The sequence below is a fragment of the Perna viridis genome, chromosome 7 (genome assembly GCF_037379345.1).
Source record: "Perna viridis isolate PV_CMFRI_1.1 ecotype Kerala chromosome 7, ASM3737934v1, whole genome shotgun sequence".
NCBI classification, from domain to species: domain Eukaryota; kingdom Metazoa; phylum Mollusca; class Bivalvia; order Mytilida; family Mytilidae; genus Perna; species Perna viridis.
Genome location: NC_142451.1, coordinates 3,469,489 through 3,486,120, shown reverse-complemented (window position 1 = coordinate 3,486,120; position 16,632 = coordinate 3,469,489). Strand labels below are relative to the sequence as shown.

The following is a 16,632-nucleotide window of genomic DNA, read 5'->3' as shown; positions in this document are numbered from 1 at the left end:
ATACAGTTAAAAAATAATTCTATGAATGAAATTAATCATTTATGTCCTTTCAACAATAAAACAGAAAAAAAATTGTTTTGGGAACTTTATAACTGTTTTTTTTTTTGTTTTTAGCCTTATAAATATGATCCATTTATAATAATAGAAGGTACAACTACAACAATATATAATTCAAAAGCCCTGTGCAGGTCCAAGTGTCAATGGATAGGTCCACGGCAGTGCTAAGCTTGTCATAGAAGGCAACTAAATAGTGCTCAGAACCCTAGCCAGGGCTAGGGCAATCTCCCCACAGAGCAACTGGGTTGTGTGCCCCAGATGGTGGAATAGGGTACTGCAAACCATAGTGGTGCAACATGTTGAGAAAGATACCACGTTCCTCGCATGTTAAAGAATCCTACTATGGTATTCATTAAGAGTAGGAACCTTTGCGCCCCGCCACAGAAAGCTAAACTGCCTGACCCTACCTACCTCTCTCTATTTCCAGTATCAAAACTCATCGACCCTATAATCATTGTGTCCCATCCCATTTTTCATTTCATCATCATTTCATGTTCATTTCATCATTTCATCATTTCATGTTCATTTTATCGTTCATTTCATGTTCATTTCATCATTTCATGTTCACTTCATGTTCATAGTCTTGAAAAAGCTGAAATATTGCTGCCCAGCCATTAAACACCAACAATCAATCAATCAACTCAGAGGTTAATAACAAAGTGAACCAAATCAACATTCATTCAACAATCAAGTAACAAAAACACTAAAAGTAGCAACTTTAAATATTCTACTGTAAATCCCTTCAAATATTCAGTTGCTATATACATAACTGACTGAGGAAACTACAGTGAGACAAGAAACCTGTCCAATCCAACCCCTAGATACACCAGAAACCTGTCCAATCCAACCCTAGATAAACCAGCAACCTGTCCAATCCAACCCCATGATAAACCAGAAACTTGTCAAACCTGGCATAGTCAGTGTGTTTTTGACCTGTGTAAACCAAACACCCTGCCTAGGTTTAAAAAAAAACCCTCAGTCCTGGAGGGGTTCAATAAGAAAGTTTCTATTGTACTGTAAGTTTCAAACACCCTGCCTAAGTTGAACAAAACCTTCAGACCTGGAGTGGTTCAGTACGAAAGGTTCTACTGTACTGTAAGTTTGAAAATTATAGTGATGTTTTATATTGCAAAAAAAATGCAATTTTAATTCTCAATAAGCGAAATTCACATTATGGAATTTTTATCATAATTAATCCTAGATATTTTTCAAATTAACAACAATAAATGCACACTATAACTTCTGAATCAACAGTAATATCATTCAAATGAAAGGCATATAAATAAACACAAAAAAAGTGAAAAAAAATTGAAGCTTTTCAATTTTTATCACTCATTCTCTATATTGTATAGTACACAATAAGTTGTCAATTTCACTACTCCTCAGCATACATGTACTACACAGTGATACTAACTTCGTTGAGAAAAATCATATCCATATGGATATCTCAGTGGTGTTCATAATAAAATCTTAAAATGTATGCTTACATCACAACATCTTGGAAGACACTTCTCATCAAAGCTCATTATAGGCCAGATGAGACTCTTAATTTGTATGCAGTGACAAATATTTATCATGAAGGGATGTCAGTTGATTAAATTGGAAACAGAATAAGACTCAGTTATGATTCATGAAGAAGGTTTTCTGTGTTTCTAGAAGGATAAAATTAGTAACTCTAGTAGAAATCAGATTAATCAGTCCTTAAAATCTAATAATAAAATTTTGTTGAAAATAAGAAACAAGGATTTAGTTAAAGTTGTCATCCATTCAATCTGCACATTTAGCACCAAAAAAAAAAGATATGCTGTTTTAATATGAAAATAATACTTTTCACATTAATGTATTTTGAAACATTTACATACATTTTCACAGACCAGGGAAGTATTTAGTTGATCACATTTCAGCAGCAGTATCATTCTATAAATAAAAAACTACCAGTAAGCAATCCTCCTTACCTTACCATAACACCTGAACTAATCTACATGTATGTACACAGAGAAGATAAAAGTCAAATTCCCACACAAAAACTTACATGATTATTAAATATATCAGTTTATTTATAGGTTTACAGGTGTTTTTACCAATTATCTTGAGAATCAATTATATAACTTGAACTTGTAATGGGACAGTGACTTTACTATAACTTCTAATTCCTCTGTGGAATGCTGATGTGATATTCCAATTTAGACTTGAAAAAAAAAATGGATAATTTTCATGAAAACTAAAATGAAGATCATGGAACAGGGAAAATAACAAAAATATGAGTTTATAATGACAACATGATGAATTGACAAGACATTAAAACATTTTATAACAAACAAACATGCACATCACAATGAACCAGGTGATTTGACATCAACGTTTCGTATTAAGTTTTATAGACACACAAGATCTTAATGGTAGTATTGAAAATCAATTCCAAAAATCACAAAAGTTAATAATGTGCAAACAAATAAAAACAGTAACATTATGAAAATATTTTTCTGCAGGTTTATTACGTAACATAATTGTATAAATTCTCACATTTACCCAGCTTGAAAATGTATGCAGTCAAGCTGTTTTTCATCACACTAAAGATGGAATAAGAACTAAGAACTGAATCTACATGTATCTCCAATTAGAGTTATATCTAATATTGAATAAATTTAATTCAACTGAGTTACGCATTTGAAAATCCCAAGGATATTGTTTACGTGACAAGCTTGATAAATTATGTAACATCTCCTAGAAGAAGTATACTGTACAACTTCAACAGACATTTTTTTTAGAACAGATACATGTAGATCAACTCATTACTACGATAAGGAAGTAGTGTCTTTTTCTATTTCTAAACTGATCACATACTATCTCCAAATAAAGAGCTCTTAATCCCTAAAAATCAGTCATCTAGTGGAAAAAACAAAACAAGTGTTGAAATAACACAATGGTCAGTTGAAGTGGTTATAAACTACATATATGTATCACTATATACTAGCATTTAATGTGAGTAGCAAGTCACCAACAGGGTGGCTTTAGTCAAACTATCCACCAGTATTTAATGTGAGAAACAAGTCACCGACAAGGTGGCTTTAGTCAAACTATCCACTAGTATTTAATGTGAGAAACAAGTCACAGACAGAGTGGCTTTAGTCATACTATCCACCAGTATTTAATGTGAGAAACAAGTCACTGACAGGGTGGCTTTAGTCATACTATCCACTAGTATTTAACGTGAGTAGCAAGTTGCCAACAGGGTGGCTTTAGTCAAACTATCCACCAGTATTTAATGTGAGAAACAAGTCACAGACAAGGTGGCTTAGTCAAACTATCCACTAGTATTTAATGTGAGTAGCAAGTTGCCAACAGGGTGGCTTTAGTCAAACTATCCACTAGTATTTAATGTGAGTAGCAAGTTGCCAACAGGGTGGCTTTAGTCAAACTATCCACTAATATTTAATGTGAGTAGCATGTTGCCAACAGGGTGGCTTTAGTCAAACTATCCACTAGTATTTAATGTGAGTAGCAAGTTGCCAACAGGGTGGCTTTAGTCAAACTATCCACTAATATTTAATGTGAGTAGCAAGTTGCCAACAGGGTGGCTTTAGTCAAACTATCCACCAGTATTTAATGTGAGAAACAAGTCACTGACAAGGTGGCTTTAGTCAAACTATCCACTAGTATTTAATGTGAGTAGCAAGTTGCCAACAGGGTGGCTTTAGTCAAACTATCCACCAGTATTTAATGTGAGAAACAAGTCATCGACAAGGTGGCTTTAGTCAAACTATCCACTAGTATTTAATGTGAGTAGCAAGTTGCCAACAGGGTGGCTTTAGTCAAACTATCCACCAGTATTTAATGTGAGAAACAAGTCACCGACAAGGTGGCTTTAGTCAAACTATCCACTAGTATTTAATGTGAGTAGCAAGTTGCCAACAGGGTGGCTTTAGTCGAACTATCCACTAATATTTAATGTGAGTAGCAAGTTGCCAACAGGGTGGCTTTAGTCAAACTATCCACCAGTATTTAATGTGAGTTGCACATTACCAACAGGGTGGCCCAATGATAATAATTTTATATACATGTATATACACATGTATCTCCACACTTCTTTTTAAAGTTGATTATTGAGGAGTTAATAAGAACAGTCTAGAACATTTTAAATGAAATTCTTGGAACCTGTATGCTATTGAAGGAACCCAACAATGATTTAAGGCCTTAATATGCATGATCTGTCTTTCAATTTGAAATTCTAAACACAAAAAATTCTCTTCTTCATATAATTAAAAGTTTTCAGAAGAAAATTTTAATCCTCCTCATTCATAAAATCACTCTTAAAGAGTAATAAAGTTCTGAAGACAACATATTATTGACAAAATATCATAAGTCAATATACACATATAAACCAAATTTTGAGTGATGCCTTCAGGGGTTGGGAAGGCAGGGAGGGGGCCATGGGCCATTTGCCCCTTCTGACAGAAAATGTCCTCTTTACATAAAAGAAATCAATGTTTTGTCAACAAATGGCCCTTTAACATTTTCAAAATCCTGGAAATGGCCCCTTCTCAAAATGTCATTCCCAACCACTTGTGACAAATCAATATTTGATGAAAAAGAAAACCACTTTTTCTGGAATTTTAAGGGGTGTGCCCCACCTCAATACAATTCTGCACTTAATAAAAAATATGCATTTAAAGTAAAATCATGCAGACACATATGTATATACAAGTCAATTTGGTTACTGCAGAACATTTTGAATGCCTTCACTAATTTAATAATTACCGACCTGGAACTTAAACCGAATTAAACCCCAACATTTTTAAACATCTTGATTACAAATGACCATTACAAGGTTGTTCAATTTGATTTGTGCTTATAAATAATAAAAAAGTACCTCACCTGTTACTAAATACACTAGCTACCAAGTCCAGTTGTGTATTCAAAATAGAAAACAATACACATCCAGGAAATAGGAAAATTATGGACTGGAAATAATTGGTTTATAATTTATTTATGATGACATAATTACATTAATACAGTGATATCATACTGGTGACTTTTGCCCTTGGGGATACATGTAAAACTTACAAGAACACCAGGTGAAAAAAATCGTCAGATCGGTGAGAACAGGGAAATGTTAATAGAGATGTATACATGTATATGAAAATTGAAAAGATACAAAAGTGAGAGATAGTTGTGTACATATATATATCACTTTGAAAAAAATGTATACTTCCTTAAATTAATATGCTAAAAAAACCTAAACAAGTTATAAGACATTAACAGAGGTGGACATTAAAGATTATCTTATGGCTCAAGCAAGTACATGTAAGACTATCATTTGGAAGAACAACCAAAATTTATGTATTTTTTCAACATGCATTAACTGAAGAACAACCTAGTTTTCAATTTGGCCAAAATCTGCCCAATAGAATGGCTTAAAAAAGATTTATGTTTAAATAAATCAAATCCAAAGTAACTTGAGTTTTGCAGGATTTTTATTCACAATGATTAAGGACAAATGAAAGAAAATGAGAAAGATTTGCCTTCCATGGCTTGTATTTTAACTTTTCCCTCTGTAATACCATTTGCAGCAATCACTATACAACACTGACCTCCACAATTATTCAGGCATATTTAAAGCTGGTGAATCTCTTAACAAATCCAGATTGCTGTAGTATAGCCAGGTTCCAATAGAAAACTAAAAGCAATGTGTTTCATGACAAAACTGCAAGATTTTACATGTATATACATGTAATGGACAAGGAAACGATTCAATTTCAAAACATTATCTGTTCAAGTGTCCACTTCAGTTTGTTTCGCATCAAAAAACAAGGAAATAATTCCTTGGTAAAATTATCAGTGGTCAGAATATCATTAAGATACTTTTGTGTGAGGAAACTGGCCACAAAAATTAAAACTGAAAGATCAGTTAATTGAATTGAAGGTTAGGAAGAAAATTAAAAGCATACATGTATTCATGCCATAACCATTTACTGTAAATGTATTTGTGCAAATAAAATTGTCTAAATTTTCTATTGTCTGTAACTAAGAAAAAAACATTAAAATAACATCCTTGTATGACAATTCACTTTATTGTAATTAAATTTCAGTTTCAACCCAAAAAAATAATAATAATACTTCTTAAGGAAATGATCATTTCCTATTTCATTGTCACAAAAAGTCCAACTGAGAAGAAACAACAAAAAAAGTATAAAACTGAAAGTGATATCATATTAGGCAATGTTTAAGTAGAATCAAATAAGGCCAAAATTAGATATTGTTTGTTTTCCTATCCCCAATCTACCAAGACACTAAATGTGCCTATACTATGTAGGAGACAGATGCCCCAGTTATTCCTAAAAGTTAAAGGAACATTCAACAGGAAGTGGGTGTGGCATTTGACCAAAAGTCATCCCTAAAACTTAAAGGTTCATTCAACAGGAAGTGGATGTGGCATTGGACCGTAAGTCATCCATAGAAGTTAAACGAACATTCAACAGGAAGTGATGTGATATTGGATCGCAAGTCATCCCTAAAAGTTACAGGAACATTCAACAGGAAGTTGATGTGGCATTGGTCATCCCTAAAAGTAAAAAGGTACATTCAACAGAAAGTTGATGTAGCATTGGACCATAGGTTATCCCTAAAAGTTTAAGGTACATTAAACAAGAACTGGATGTGGCATTGATCCATAAATCATCCCTAGAAGTTAAAGGTTCATTCAACAGAAAGCGGATGTGGCACTGGACCATAAGTCATCCTTAGAAGTTAAAGGTACATTCAACAAGAACTGGATGTGGCATTGAACCATAAGCCATCCCTAGAAGTTAAAGATTCATTCAACAGGAAGTGGATGTGGTATTGGACCATTAGTCAATAAATCATGCAGCAACCTAAAACCTAATGGTATACATGTACAACCAACAGACAGACTCAAGATGAACAAACAGACTGATACATGTACCAAAAAAGATACATTTTAAATGTAGTACTAAAAATAACAAAACTAACTGACTTAGCCCAATAAATCACCTAGACTACATGTACTTTACATTAATCAATAAATCAGCTTGACTACATGAAGTGCACATTGCTCAATTAACTAGCTAGTCTACATGTACTGTACATAGCCCAATAAACCTGCTAGAATACATGTATCATACACTTCCCAATAATCCAGCTAGAGTACATTAACTGTACATTGCTCAATAAACCAGCAAGACTACAAAGCCAAATGTGCCACATATGATAATCATATGGAGTTCGATTCATATGATAATCATATGGTAATCACATGGCAATCATATGATTATCATATGATTATCGTATGGTAATTTTGGCTTAAAAACATATGACAATCATATGTTTGTGAAAAAAATGATTATCATATGATAATCATGCGATAATCATATGTATACCAAAACATATGATTATCATATGGTGCTCGATTTATATGATAGTCATATGATGCAAACCATATGATTCTCATGTGTGGCACATTTGCCTGTGTACATGTACTGTACATTGCTCAATATTCAGCTAGACTACATGTACTGTACATTGCTCAATGAACCATATAGAATACATGTACTTTACATTGCTCGATAAACTAGCTAGGCTACATGTTCTTTACACTGCCCAATAAACCAGCTAGACTACATGTACCATACATTGCCCAATAAACCAGCTAGACTACATGTACCATACACTGCCCAATAAACCAGCTAGACTACATTAACTATACATTGCCCAATAAACCAGCTAGACTACATGTACCATACACTGCCCAATAAACCAGCTAGACTACATTAACTGTACATTGCCCAATAAACCAGCTAGACTACATGTACCATACACTGCCCAATAAACCAGCTAGACTACATTAACTTTACATTGCCCAATAAAGCAGCTAGACTACATGTACATGAACTGTACATTGTCCAATAAACCAGCAAGACTACATGTACTGTAAATTGCCCAATAAACCAGCTAGACTACAATAACTGTACATTGCTCAATAAACTAGCTAGACTACATGTACTGTACATTGCCCAATAAACAAGCTAGACTACATGTACTGTAAATTGCCCAATAAACCAGCTATACAACATTATCTATACATTGCTCAATAAACTAGCTAGACTACATGTACTGTACATTGCTCTTGGCTACATGTGTTGTGTTACATCAGGAAAACCACAAGATTAAGACACTAAAAGTAAAACCACTGGATTAATCTTGGGATCAATTTTATAATCTGTTCAGGGTTATGGTCTTTATTTTTACTGTTTAATTCATAGTTCTTACAGTGTTAGGATTGGTACTGTTCAGGATTAAAAAGTCAGTAGACTTAAGGTTACCTATCAATGGAGTCTTTAAGATCTAAATGAAATTAACAAGTATAAACATTGGAAATCTTTGAGAGACTTCAAAAATCAGACCTAAGCTCCAATTCAAACAATAAGTGTTACATAACCTTCTATCAATTATTTGGAAAAAAACTTGTAATTCTGTAATCCTAGAACAACATACAGTAGATACCTAGAACTTGAATCAAGGTCTGTTTTGTCAAGTCTTCCAAGTAATGTTAGAAGTGAGTGATTGAAAGTATTACTGAAGAACATGTCTTACACAGGCAAATGTGCCACATATGAGAATCATGGTTTGCATCATATGATTATCATATAAATTGAGCACCATATGATAATCATATGTTTCGGTATACATATGATTATCGCATGGTTATCATATGATAATTACATGTTTTTCACAAACATATGATTATCATATGTTTTCAAGCCAAAATTACCATATGAGAATCATATGATAATCATATGACTATCATATGTTCAATATCATATGATTGTCATATGATTAACATATGATTATCATATGAATCGAGCACCATATTATTATTATATGTGGCAAATTTGGCTGTATACTTTAATTGAAAAAAAATACCTTGTATATTTTCCACCCCCAAATAACAGTTAAGATTCTTCATTATAATAACTGACAGACCTGTTACAATAACAAAATCCTCCATACAAAGCTTTATTGTTACAGACAAAAAAATTTTCTACTATGAAGTTCTGATTAATATGCTTGCCATGCTTGTCTATGATGGAACTACACTTTACCTCTAAAGTTGATATACTGCCAAGGGAATTCCCATTCATATCTACTGTGTTTCAATGAACTGATGTACTGTGGGAATACACATTCTTGTATATAAAAATGATTGATTGATTGGCTGACTGGTTGTGGTTAAACATCCTATGGCAGGCAAGAACATCAAATCCTGATTTGTTTGTTTGTTTGTTTGTTGAGATTTAACGCCTGAGCAGCAATATTTCAGCTATATTCAGGCGAAAACCCTGATTTGTACTACATATGCAGTCCAATATACTAAGCTGAATTTTAATTGAGCTAGCCAACCCAGTCAGACACATTATTCTGACTCCTAGCCAACCAGCCGACAGGAAGGCATGCCAACCCAGTCAGACACATTATTCAGACTCCTAGCCAACCAGTTGTCACTCCATCTCCTGTATGTGGTGTGTTTAGCTGAGAAGTAGTAACTACAAATTTTAAAGTCTTTGTTGAGACTTGGACAGGGATGGAACCCACAACCTTCTGCACTCAATGTAGTAGGCAGTTTGTATCAATGAACTCAAAAAATGAAGGAATACACAATCCTTTTTATAGTGTAGCAATAAACTTATGTACTGAGGGAATTCATGTATTATACATTTATAAATGAACTGAAATCAGAAGAGAAAGGTCAAATAGGTGCACATTGTATATAATAATAATATCATAAAAAATGAACAGTATACATGTACAATAAACCTGACATTTATTGTTTGTTGAGGTCCAACATATTGTTAATACTGGGATGATTAATGCAGGAGCACATACATTGCTGGTCACTTCCTTACAATATTTTCCATGAGATTTTTACCTATGTACTTAAAAATATCATTTATAATCTGAAAACTAAAGATCATTCCACACTTTATGAATCTGTCAAATCATAAAAACATACATGTACATGTACATAGTAGTAATAGTACATGTGCACAGTATTAATAGTATAGATGACCTTGTGTAATGAAACAATAATCTACATAATTTGTTAACATAGTTCATGAATTATTTATGATTACTTCTTGTATATATTTAGGTACATATTGATGGCTGTCAATAGCATAAAATATTTTTTTTATGGGATACATATAAAGTAAAATCTGCCTAAACTGAACGCTGAATATCATCTGCACCCCTTTCAAAACCAGACTTTTTTGCCAGTTTAAATGTATTGTGAACTTTGTAAACGTAAGACCTGTCTAAACCAAACAAAAGTCTACCTTGATGTACATGCAGTTTTTTGGTTGCTTTGTTTCAGTGAATAATCTAGAGTTTCCTAAAACATATCAATCTGATTTTACGTAAACTTGAGTAATTCAAATACGACAAACACTGATGTTCTGTTAATATGATCAAAACTTTTGATAAGTTTTCATCAAGTAGAGCATTTCATACATTGGTTTAAAACTAGCAATTTTTATTATTGCTACAAAATATGATAATGAGGTTCTAGTATGGTCTTAGTTGACTCAGTACATAAGTTGTTTGATTGAAATAAAATGTGATAAATTTCTCAGAGTGCTGCATATACATGTTTATACATGTACATATACATTGTAGTAATACAAAATGTTCTGTTACCATGGATTTGATTACTTTTGTTGTCGGGACCTTTCAGAGCTTATTTGAAGGTGTGTTTCACTTATTGAAGACCTTTTGGTAATCTCTGTAAGTATTCACTACTTTCATAGGGGTTATACGATGGTGCATTTGTTACATTTCACCATAAATGTATCCGTTTCTTTTTTCTATTCTTACCAGCAAAAAAGGGAAGGTTCATAAAATACTATAAAAAAAGTTCAGATCATAAATAGTCAAACCTACTGTACTTGTACATGCATGTATATAAGTCAATATCCATGTAATGTGACCACTCAAGTGTTAACAAGTTTTTGATAGTTTAAGAAGCTGGATTTCAGAGATACATGTATCTTAATGTTTCCAATGTTAATTCCAAGTTGGACTAGATTGTTAAAAATTACTTAATTTCCTACATTTTTTTTCAGGGTTTTTTTAATACATTTCTTTTGTTTTGAATGGGTACATTGTGTTCACATGTTTTTTTTTCATTATTTTTATATTATCAAAATAAATAAATATTTTTTCATATAAAACTTTCAAAGAAAGATTTGTTTTCATGTTATCTGTATCTATCATCTTGCTAATTTACAACATTCTTGTTCTTCAATTGATGTTATGTTTAATTATAACATTTGATTAGAAATTACTTATATCTACATATACATGTACCTGTAGCTATCACACAAGTACATGTACCTGTTAACCGTCACACATTATGGGGAGCCTCCCACATAATCAATGAAAAACAGAATCACCCACATAATATATAAGGTGTGTGGGAAGTTCTTAGTTAAAATTACTATATTTTCTGTGAAAAATACAAAATAATTAAATTTTTACATCAAACATATGCTTTTACAACAAAATGTCAAAGCAAAAATTACTCTCTTAGATTTCATTACCAACAAGACCTATAGTCAGAGATATATTTAAAAAAGATTAACCAGTAACCATTTGTTCAAACAAGAAAAAAATAATTTGGAGTGACATTACTGTTGTAAAGGATTAATGCATTATGTTGTAATACATTATCATTTTTATACAAAGCATGCATGTTTGCAATTCTAAGCTAAACATTAGAATTTGCATGAAACAATTAATTTTTATAAATTATTTACAAGTTAAATATTATAAAATGTTAGCATACATGTACATGTACATATCAGTTTCTCATTTGACCAGTATTTATATTGTTAACCATTGTTACTTGTAGTTGTACATGTAAACATGAACACGAAATATAATGTAAATCACAGTTTAGTTTCAGAGTAAAGGGGTAATGCCACCTGATGAAAAAATCATACCCTGACATTACTCTATACTCTGTTTTATATGTTCCCTTCTTTGTATTATCAACTGGATCTCTATACCTACATGTACATGTACGTTTCATATGTCCAGAAAAAAAGTATCAACATCTTGTTTGCACCTTCATTCAGGAGCTTAAAATTACAATTGTATTTTTGTATACAGTTCAATGTGATTGAGAACAATATAAGACTTGGAAATTGCTTACATATGCCAGACATTTTGGACCAATTTTAATCAGACCAAGCCACTACAAAGGTAGAAAAAATTATGTCTCTTCAGGTGTGTTTCAGGGTTCACTGGCCTCATGTTATATTTGAATAATATTTTCAATTTACATATGCTTCAAACATTTGTATATGTACATGTACCTGACAGAAAACAACTTTCTATTAAAAATACATTTTTATTTTAAATCCTGGACATTTTGAATTTGACTTGACCATGTTGATTATAAGTCCTATTTAACTGATTTTAGATGCTGGGTGTTCATGACAATGACATCATCAGGCTTAGAAATAAGTTTTTACGAATGCTGGGCAATTCAATGATTTATACTATTTTCAGAATTGTATATATATATCACTGGGAACTGAGTCTTGTATACTTACAATGTATGTCTGGCATTCATCAGGAATTATGGGTACTCCTGCAGTGCTAGGGGTTGTCTGGCAAGCTATTTTCTGACTTGGTGCCATCTAACCACTAGCATCCGACATATTGAAAGCCACAACAAATGTGAATAAGCTAAACATGTGTTTTAAAATATTGTAAGGACTTTAATTTACATAAAAAAAAGTTTAACCCAGCAGAAATCAAGAAATGAAAGTCTAAAAATTTTGTTTAATACCTAGAAAACATTTGTGATTAGGATAGTTATCAAAATGACCAGCCATTTTGAATAAGGTCATTAATTTTATGGAATGCAGTACATTTTTGACAAATCAAACTTGAAATTGGTAATGGCAATTCATTCCTTAATTTCATATTTTCGTTTCGCAATTCAAAATCCACAATTTTATAAACCAGATGTGCCTATTCAAATTGCTGAAAACCAAATATGAAGTTAATTCATACTGCTTTTCCAAAGGATTTCCAGGATGACTGGATTTTCTCATCTGGTAGGTAATTTGTTTTTCTTCAGTTTAGTCACCTTCTTCCGTGTTAGGATAAAGAAAATGTATAAAATGTTTTAAATGGTAAATATTTTACTATAATTCTGCCAATTTCAGAGAATGTTGGAACAAGCGGTATGCACTATAGTGCTCGGAAGTAACAGGTTGGGGTATGGAGGGACAGAATTACTAACTCTTACTTCATACAAGTAAAATTATGGGTTGTTATGGTCTGAAATGTCTTTAGATTGAATTGTCCAGTATTGATAAGTTGATTACATCATTTTCATTCACATTTGGGTTTAGACCATCCCCATCTTAAGATTTAATTTGTATTTAATCTAGCAATTTTTTTCTTAAGACTAGTGTGGTTTTCAGTCATATTCACAAAATATACAAAAAAAGAAAATGAAGCTGCCAAGATGCTATTTAAGTCTTCTGATATTACATGCACTCAACCTGATATAAATGGTTTTTCTGGCAATAAATATACTGGGCCCAGTTGACAATGCCACCATAAAAGCTCTTGAAAAGCTCCATTCGAGAGCTTACAACTGCTTTTCCACATCAATATTGGGTCCAAATCTCTTCAGTTCGTATATATCAATTTTTGTGAACAAAGCTACTTCTACCAAATAGAAGCTGCAGTTATCTTTAAATCGTTCAAAAACAAAAAAAAAGAGAAACTTGTGAGTAACGCCCTCTTCCTTTTCGTTCATGACAATCATGTACAGACAAGATCGCTTACTATAAACAAATAGAAAATACAATAAGAAAACAGACATAGTACTTGGTGTTGGAAACTTACATAACATCTAAAGAAAATTCTGCTACCGTTATCAAGTGAATGTAGACTTATTCATTAACTGTCAAAATTCTTTCCAGATGAGTTTATGTATCGGGCTTTTTCCTCTGGTCAATGATAAAAATGAATTGTTCCGAATGGCTATCGTCTTCATCAGTAATGCGCTTGAAGTCGAGAGTATAACAAAAAAAAAACAATGTTGGACATCACAGCCAATATGGAATATTATATATCAAAATCACAGGAATTAATTTGCCTGAATTTCTGACTGAATTACTAATTCGAGTTTTCAGAATATTTTTTGGAAGTCATATAAATTTAAGACAATATATTTAAGAGTAATCAATGGAACAAATATTCTAGCGGAAATTAAAAGAATGTAATCCAGGGACAAAGACCAGAAAGGTAAAACTGACTAACACGAGAACATAAAACAACCAAAACAATACATACAAAGTAACAAAGTAAATGACCAACTCCGACTCCACTAAAAACTGGGAGCATGGACCAGGTGCATCGGTAGGTTAAGCGTCCTCTGCTTTTCTAGAAACAACCACCGAGTTGCTCCTGGGTAAAACGAAAAAGGAAATGAGAACTATGACATATTGAACAAATCAGTTTTCATGGTGCAGATGGATACACGCACCGTAACGATCGACAAGTTCATGATGACGAAAAACTAAGAAAATGTGTAAATTACAAGTAATAAAAGTACTCGTATTGCATAAGTGTTAACTCTAACGCTTTTGGAGGGAGCTCCCGATATTTCATCTCGATTTATATTCAGTGTAAATAAATCTTTGTATAACTCTATCAATAGATTATAAATCCCAATTTTGCTGACTTTTCTCTTCAAGTTGTCGTGTTCCTCGGTCAAGATGGTTTCATTGACATAAAGCCGTTGCACATGAGTAAAAAACTTAATTCCTCAAATGTGCTTCTACTATTGAGCACTTTATCTTCTGGTTTATCCATATGGAGCATTATATCTGTCGTCATTACTGGCGGATATTTCACTTAGTAATTTGCAAAGCATTCTACAATGTCAGTAGAAGATCGGTAGGTAAAGAAACTCAGATTTCTTTACACATGTGTCGTTTATCTTTTTTATTTCTATGCCACATTCTCCAAAATAGGCACATATCACACTCTGTGGCTTCATTCATTTCTTCGGCCATGTTATCTTAGTACTTTCGATATGCCGTATATAATACATTTTTCGCATGTTTATAGTTCATGTAAGCCACATATTCAAACCCTCGTGGACGCTCCTGTGCTATCCATATTTTCCTCATGTATCTCGCAGTCCTGTGAGCTTCCGAACATCCTTTGTCCAGTATGGTTTCTGACTTGTGTTGAGTATAATTACTGAAATTGTTTCATTTGCCGAATCAACTGATATGCGAGTGATTTCGGTATTCACTTCTCTATAGTCACAGTTGTCAGTATCATCATACTATATGATGGCACAGCGAATCTTGCAGTTATCATGTAGTTGATAATTAACGATGTTCTCAATGGTAGCAATCTTCCAGGAAAGTTTTTCTTTGTGATCGAATAATGTATGGAAACGGTCAACAGGAACGTTAATTTTGCACAAGATAGGTAAATGATCAGAAACTTACTCAGCGTCTTCATTTCTTAGTACAATGCGTGTGCTGACGCAGTCAGTAAACGGTTCAGGCACTAAGGTATAGTCCAGAGGAGTCTGTCTAAGTGTAAAAGTTTATCTATGTCCTTTGCACAGGTCAGCTTCCTTGAATCAGTGTATTTTCCTATGAAGTCTAATATGAGCCGAGACTTGAGTTGAAGAACTGAAGAGATCGGAATAGTGTCCTTTTGTGAATCTCCCGCAAAAATCACTGTACCCAGATGAGAGTAGTATTGATACAAATCGTTAAGATTTTCAATACAACTACTGTACATATCAATATCGTTGTCTGGCGGAAGATATACACCAAACACGAATATTGAACTGAAATGTTAGTTATAATTTCAAGCCCGTGAACACGTTTTGTGAAGTCAGTTTCAATATCATTTATACCATAATATATGTCCCGCTTTACGAGTCCGTTACCAACAAAAAATCTGATTTATCGGCTAAATCGTAGTTTGGATGAAGCGATTGATGAAACGAACAAAATCTTTTACTCAGTCTGAGTTCTGACAAGATAACTACACCACACTTGAATTTTCTATGAGAAGATGAAATTATCCCCCTTACACTCCAAGTAAGAACAGACAGATCCATTATGGAGATTAGAATAAGTAAAGTTTTCATTGTTTTATTTATCATTTATTCACGTTTATGTTTTGTAGAGTACGGAAAAAACTTTGCTTACACACTTTCTGAAAACTTCTACAGTTTGTTTACAGGACGATCACATTTGACCTATATACCAAAAAGATTACGGACTACACTGAGATATGTACCAAAATTACATAATTTACTTCATTCATTATCCTGATTTATTAAGATTACATCTAACAAGGTTGAAATTTGTTGCGAGTATATATTCTTTTGTTTAGTTAGTAAAACAAGTTGGATTTTTAACTAAGTTTTATAAGAAAAAAAAACACATTGAACATTTTTTTCATTCAACATTATCAAAATTCAAATCACCCACTAGTCCGTAG

General features: G+C 32.7%; 1 protein-coding gene across 6 annotated transcripts in view; it reads right to left on the bottom strand.

The window, feature by feature from the left end:
- LOC148610995 (ecotropic viral integration site 5 protein homolog) overlaps nt 1-14,152 on the bottom strand; it is a 47,302-nt gene extending 33,150 nt beyond the window's left edge. For 3 of the 6 annotated variants that reach the window (XM_088590996.1, XM_088590997.1, XM_088590988.1), the window contains exon 1: nt 13,999-14,152. The gene's annotated coding sequence lies outside the window, so the exon portion shown is untranslated. Of the gene's footprint in view, nt 1-2,012; nt 2,077-4,932; nt 4,951-5,648; nt 5,791-13,998 lie in introns of those variants that run through there. The other 3 variants (XM_088590990.1, XM_088590991.1, XM_088590989.1) reach the window with 3 other exon arrangements.
- Between the last annotated feature and the right edge of the window lie 2,480 nt (nt 14,153-16,632).